The sequence below is a fragment of the Megascapheus bottae genome, chromosome 2, assembly GCF_031878675.1.
Source record: "Megascapheus bottae isolate mThoBot1 chromosome 2, mThoBot2.hap1, whole genome shotgun sequence".
Classification (NCBI taxonomy): Eukaryota; Metazoa; Chordata; class Mammalia; order Rodentia; family Geomyidae; genus Megascapheus; species Megascapheus bottae.
Window position 1 is genome coordinate 61,327,239 of NC_143510.1, and position 7,618 is coordinate 61,334,856.

Below are 7,618 nucleotides of genomic sequence, written 5' to 3' on the forward strand. Positions count from 1 at the left end.
ACACACACACACACACAGTTCAGAGTCTACTTAGAGACATACAGATTGCCTGTAGGCAATTAAAATATAGCCCACTGGGAACAGTGCCCAAAGATGGAAGTACAAAAGGCCATGAGCAAGAGTAAACAAGATATGTTTCCTGAGGAGGCTATTGCACCACTTTTAAATTTATTTAGTGACTGGCAGAAGAAAAAGAATTATTTTAATTCTTCCTTAAAGAAAACTATAAATTTAGACATGACAGTGCATGTCCATAAAACTCCAGCACTCAAGTAACGGAGGCAGAAAGATCATAAATTTGAGGCCAATCTGGGCTAACGAATGAGTTCCAAGTCAGCCTGGACTGCATAGCAAAACCCTGTCTCAAAATAAGTTAGTAAATAACAAATAAGATGGGCTGGGAATGTGACTTAATGGTAGAGTGCTTGCTTAACATGCATAAAGCCCTGGGTTCTATTCCTCAGTACCACAGAAACAGAAAAAGCTCGAAGTGGCAATGTGACTTAAGTGGTAGAGTGCTAGCCTTGAGCAAAAGCAGCTCAGAGACAGTGCCCAGGCCCTGAGTTCAAGCCCCAGGGCTGGCAAATTCATAATAATAATAAAATGAACAAGAAAGAAAGCACTAATACACCTTTTAACAAATAAAATATTACTGTGATTTGAATGTAAGTATCCTCAGAGTCATGTTTTAAAAACTTTGTCCCAAAGTGGTGGTGGTATTATTTTGGGGCTAGGCAAGTGCTCTACCATTCGAATCATACTACCCTTCAACCTTGGAACCTTCCTGGCTCTGAAGTGGAGCTGTTGAGAGATGTGGCACCTTTAAGGTGGGCTTAAGATCTTAGATCCATTGAAGGGGGTTGTTGGATCCCCCAGTGTCTCAGTCTCATCTTGCCTTCAGATTTAAGTAATTTGCTCTATTACATGCTCCTTTCTGAATTATATTCTGCCTTTCCCCCAAATCCTGGGACATTCTAGACTGGAACCTCTAGAATCATGAACCAGAATAAACCTTTTCTCTTTATAACTTAATTGGCCAGGCATTTCACTATTATAATGTGATGCTGTCTTATACACCATCTCCTATGCGAGCTTCCTCCTTCATTCATGTCTTTACATTTTTACTATGTAGGTGTGCATGCAATGCCATATATAGCATTTAATGTGGGTGAAGGAAACCTTCATTTAAGAAAACTGCATTGAGGGGCATTCATTTAACTAATTAATTTCCCTTTGGAAGTAGAAAAAGTGATTAGCTAAAAAAGTAACTCAAACTTCTGTAATTTTTTCCCAAAGGTTTTGTTTATTTTGCCAGCCCTGGGGCTTGAACTCAGGACCTGGACACTGTCTTTGGTTTGGGGTTTTTTTTGTTCCTCAAGGCTAGTGCTCTACCACTTGAGCCATAGCACCACTTCTGGCTTTTTCTGTGTATGTGGTACCGAGGAATTGAACCTCGTGCATGCTAGGCAAACACTCTACCACTAGGCCATGCTCCCGACCCAAAGGTATTTATTTTTTTACTTTTGTATAATTATTTTTCAAGTTGGCTTTTGGGCTTCTGAACCCCACAAGTTCATGGGAAACATTTTTTATTATTGGGGTAATGTATAGAAGGGTTACAGTTACATTCACCACATATCAATGTATGAAAAGCACATCTCATAGTGTTATATCCATTTCCCTCCCCCAACTTCCTCCCAATCATCTTGTTTCCCCCTTCCTTTTCCTATTTCAAATAAACAAATAAACATATATTCAATATACCAGGTAACAAAGTCAGATACAGTAACAATATGAGATTGACCAAAGGGCAAAAAAAGAGAAGAGAAATAACATAGTACATCAAGAACAATAATCACACAAGATAAAGCTCTTGTTTCCATATCCCAGAGTTCCTTTCATTTAGTCTTATCCTATATGACCTTATGTACCTACGCTTTGAGCTATTGTAATCCTCTGCTAGGAGAGTCCTAGATTTGTACTAATTTTTACAAATGAGGAAACCATTGAGCCTGTGTTCCTTTGTGTCTGGCTTACTTCACTTAATATGATTTTTCCAAGTCTTAACAGTACCACCTCCATTATCCTCACCAGAGTACTGGCCTGGGACTCACTTCCTAGAACCTTGTGACTGTAGGATGTTACATGGTCCATGCACAGGGTAGATAGTAAATTGTCCCCTGAGCTCATGGATGTGTTTTGCCCCTCTGAGATGTAAACATATGAATTAATTCAGAGGTATGTAGTTAACTGGGAGAGATAAGCTCATAGCAAGATTTGACCGCAGTGAGGATATTAACAGAGCTAGAAACTGCTAATTCAATACAAAAATAAATAGTAGAGGCTGTCCTTGAGTTTTCTGTGTATGCTACACAAAGACAAAAAACGCTTGTAAAAAAGGTGTCCTTCGGGCTGGGAGTTTGGCCTGGTGGTTAAAGTGCTTGCCTAGCATGCACAAAGACCCTGGTTCGATTCCTTGGTACCACATATATAGCAAAAGCCGGAAGTGGTGCTGAGGCTCAAGTGGTAGAGCTCTAGCTTTGAGAAAGTCCAAGGACAGTGCTCAAGCCCTGAGCTCAAGCCCAGGACTGGCAAAAAAAAAAAAAAAAAGTGTCCTTCTTTACCATTGCTGAACAAAGGACACTTGAATGACCACCAGGTGGCGCTGTGTGCCATCCAGTTGTTCAGAGCATCAAATGTCAACCATTTCTCTGCTGATAACCAAAATCATTTATATAATTTATTCCCTTTTACTTATTATCTTATAAAATGAGCAAAAATGGAAGTCATCATGAAGGAAAGTATCCAGTGACAAGAAGGCTGTAGTCCTGCTTGTCCTTATAAAAAACTTTTCAAAATACTTATTTATAGTTTTCAATCCCTTGTGACATTTCAATGGTATAAGTCAGCATTCCTAACTGCAACCAACTGACAAAACTCTTTTTTAATTCTTTTTTTATATATTTTTATTGTAATTAATAAAAGGGTTACATGATATTTGCCAGATAGAAGGTGCATTAATTCACATACATTGATACCCTTTCACATGTCTTGGTACCCATTACCCTCCCCCCACCCACCCTGACAAAACTCTTATATTGTCACCCTCAATGGCAGACACTAACACCATGGGAATTCCATCAGATAACTTTTACTTTGTGTGTATCTTGGTATATTTTTGGTTGCACAACTCTGGTTTTTAGTGCTGTGTACTCTTCCATTTCAAGTTCTCCCAAAAGTTAAAAATTTCTGTGGATATACAAAATATAGTGCCATTTGGTCTCATCCTCACAGGGGATTAGTAAAAGAGAAAAGAGACCCTTACAGTAGTGGGATCCAGGTTATCTAGGACATAAATGAGGAATAAATAATCCAAGAAAGAACCCTTTGAATATTTGGAAGAAAAAAAAAGATTACAATGATCCAAAGCAAACATTCAGGCCAAAGAACTAGATGATGATCACATTTGAAAGGCGAGGTGAACCTAGAGAGAAAAGAAGACAGTTTAGAAGCTAACGAGATGGACTTGAATAATTCTTCATAAATACTGGTGAGGTTTGTACCATACATTGATAAGGTATGAGATTGGGTTAAAGTTATAAAATTGAAATAGTTTCCTAATTCTTCATCAGTGTAAACAACTAGTTATATGGGAAAGTAGGGACACTGCAAAACAGAAATCTAGTTTGAGAGCATGGTAAGTTGAACAGCTGAACCAAGAAACCATGAAGGGGAAACTTGCAGCAGCTATAGTTTTGATTTGCATCAGGTTCTCCATGTCTCTTCTCCGGGTTCCAGCATCAGCTCTCATTCTGGGGAAATACTCTTTCCTGACTCTAGGTGAGAGGTTGCTGTGGGCCTGTCAACTCCAAGTTCTCTGTGAACACTAGGTTGCCCACAGGACATGCCAAGGACATGCCTATCATCAGAGCACTGGATACTCTGTCATCGTATTCGCCCAAAGGGTAGATTTATGATACAAAGCAGGCTGAGCCCTTCCCCAGGAATATTCTGAACTAAGGAGAATCTCTTCTTAGGTGGAAAGCTACAAGAATGTTTACTAGCTTTCTGCAACTATAATGAAATATCTGAGGCAATTAATTTATAAGGAGCAAAGGTTAATTTTGGCTCATAGATCTAGAGGTTCAGTCCAAGATCAAAAAGATACACGCTGTGTGTTGTAGTAAAAGTTCACTTCCTGAGCCAGGAGGCAGAGAGAAAGAAGGAGGCCAGGATTCCACAAGCCTTATCAGTGGCACGCCTCCCTAAGCATTTCATACTAGGCCCCACCTCCAAAAAGTCTGTAGAACCTCCCACAGTGCAAACCTGGGAACCAAACCTTTAACACATAGATCTTTGGGAAATACGCATTCAAGGCATAGAAGAATGTGATCCTAGAATAACTGGCAGTCAATTCTTCCATCGAGACAGACAATGGATACATGACCATTATCTTCCTTCAATGAAAGATTTGCCCAGTTGTTAGAAGTATTGTTGGCACAGAGCTTTTGGCTATCAGCCCAGGGTGTGCTTCAGCTAAAAGAGCCTCCTTGCCCAAAGCCACTCCTTCTCTAGGTGATTCCCATCCAAAGATGCTTCATGCTTAGGTGTTAAGGCCTGGCCATCTCCCTTGAATTCAGGAGACTCTAACTTCACAGCACCTTATGGGCTGGCACAGGATGTTGTGAGTTTGCATCAAGTTTGACTTTCCCTCCTAACAGTCTTACTTCCTGCCCTGATATTAATCCCATGAGCACTCCTTAATAAATATAATAAGAATTAAGATCCATCAAGGGTCCACCTTCCAGGACTGCAGGCTGAAGCACCCACATTCCATATAGAGGAACTTGGAAGATGGAAGTCAGCACACAAAGAGAACACAAAATTGGAGAAAGAGAAAGAAAGAAAGCAAAAAAGAACTGAGTACAATGACAGAGACACAGAGAGAGCAAAAAAGAACTGGCTGAAGCCAATACACAGAGACACACAGAAAGAGAGAGCAAAAAACAACTGAGTACAATCAAAAAGAGTATGTACAAATACACACACACACACACACACACACACACACACACACACACACACCACAAAAGAACGGTCTGAGTGCAATTATCCAGGGCCAGCTCCAATCCTGGAATCCTGTTGTTTGATTAGATGCATTGATTTGCATTTTAAAATGTTTTCTGAGCTAATTTGAGCTGCTTTTCTGACAATCCAGCAGAAAGTCCTTGGTAATACAAAGATCATCTGAACAAACTGCATGGATTTTTATTTAAGTGTATGTTAAAGAAATCATCCCTCAGTATATATGACTTGTGAAAGCTCTTGTGTGACAGCTGCATACAAATTGCTTAAGCTGTTTTGTCTTGTTTCTTTTTTATATCTGTAACATGGATACTATTACCTGCTTCATTATTCATTATGATAATGAAATGAATACATGTAGAAATTTAAAAATGGTGTCTGTCATATAAACTGATGTAAGAAAAATGTTTTTTGCAGAATCAGGGGCCTCATGTCAATCCTGAATCCTCATTCAATCCAGTCCAATGCCTCTGTTGCTTGTGGGCTGATGATACCATAGTACATGATGCTAAAGATTCATTATTACTATACATCTGGAATACAGATGCCAAAGCCTACAGGGGCAAACCAGGATCCAAAATTGAGGAGGGGGAAAACAGCTTTAAGTAAAAACATCAGAAATATAGAAGACAGTAATAGGGACTGAGACAAAATAGGGAGTACACATCTTGTCTAAAGTGGGCATCCACTCAAATATAGCTGCCTTTTACCATATGTAGCTGAGGTTTTGTTATTGCCAAACACAATGTTAAAAAGAAAACTTTTATGTGAAATATTCCATTTTTGCAATATTGGCAAAAAGAAAAATATACAATGAAAAACCAAACAAACCACATCTGTCAACCATCAGCTTGACATTTCAGCTGTGTAATATAGTGATATATAACAGGTGTTTTTTCTTCAAATATTCTGAAATAATAGATGTACATGAATTTTGATGGCAAAAATACCAGTGAACTTACAATTAACCACAGTAATTCTCTGCTCCATTCCTCCCAGGCCTCATCTTGATGGTCCTATTTTCCTAAATATTATTATTCTTCTTGATTGGTCAATTGTAAACATTTGAAAAATTGTCCAATTCCTGTCTTGAGATAGGAAGATTTAACACTTGGGTTGGGGATGTGGCTGAGCATTTAACCAGCATGTGTGAAGACCCAGGTTCAATCTCCAGCAACACACACACACACACACATACACCCCTCATTCAGAGTTATGTGTAAACAGTACTGGTTTATTCAGCACAAACTGATTTTCTCACAATTCAAGGTTGGAGCTGATAAAGGTTTTGGTGAGATACTTCTCAGCTTTCAAACATATTTTCAGTCATATTTTTGAATTTCAACCATAGACATCTTCAACTTTCACTGGTCTTCTCATTTCTTTTCGTAACTGTAAAATTTAAACCAAACAGGACTCAGTCAAATCACAATGATATAACTGAAAGAATTCAATCTAAGTCGGGCACTGGTGGCCTGTAACCCTAGCTACTCAGGAAGCTGAGATCTGAGGATCATGGTTCAAAGTCAGCCCAGGCACTAAAATCCATGAGACTCTTTTTGACGATTTTTTTTTTAAATTTTGTTTAGCACTGGTAAATCTGTCTTAAGAGCATGGCTTTAAGTAATGTTAGCTTTATTAGATACATGATAGTTTCCAAAAATAGTTCCATAGGCCTCTTCAACTTAACCTATTTTTAAAAATCCAGTTTGTGCTTTATCACGTGTTAATGTATGTACTATGATGGTTCAAGTCCATGAGACTCTTATCTCCATTTAACTATACATAATCTTTAACTGGGACAATTTTTAATTGAAAGGGTTAAAAAGAGGATAGAAATAGGTTTTCTCAGCTTTGATACTTATGACACATTGAGTCAAATAACTCTTTGTTGTGGGGCTGCCTTGTGTCTTGGAGGAGATTTAGTAGCATCTGGGATCTCTACTTATTACATGTCAGTAATATTCTCCCTATCTCCTCTGAACACAAAAGTGTTTCCAGATTTTGCCAGGTGTCCCCTGGAAAGCAAACTTGCCATAGTCAAGAACCACAGCCTTAAAATATCACAAAAGCAATTTCAGCAGGGAGAAACTACCGCCCTTTGAGCTGGGGAAAAGGAACAGAAGAAGCTGGAATTAATCAAACTTAGCATGTAGTTATAAGCGCTGGGACTACAGCTGATGCTGGGTTCTTTGTAGCAGGCAAGAGGAAGCTAGCTCTGCATGTGTTAGAAAACTGCAGATTGAATTTCTCTGGGAGGAAGAAAAACAGAGCGAGCAACTGCAGGTAAATAACTCTCTATACGTAAAAAGCGAAGTCATTGTCCTCTCTTCCTCCAGCCCTACAGCCTCCATTGTGTGTCCCCTTGGGGCAGAAACTAGCAGGGAGACAGCGGGCTAAGAAGGATGTTTTGGGGCTGGGAGACTAATGGACCTTCCATGTATTATATCATAGTTTAATGTGCCTACTCATCACTGAGAATGAGAGACAAATTTGCAAAAGTACTTCAGAATAATGGAAAGTCAAGGCAAGA

General features: G+C 39.0%; 1 pseudogene; it reads left to right on the forward strand.

Moving 5' to 3' along the window:
- Positions 1-5,694, forward strand: part of LOC150067195 (uncharacterized) — a 62,632-nt pseudogene extending 56,938 nt beyond the window's left edge.
- The last annotated feature ends 1,924 nt before the right edge of the window (positions 5,695-7,618 follow it).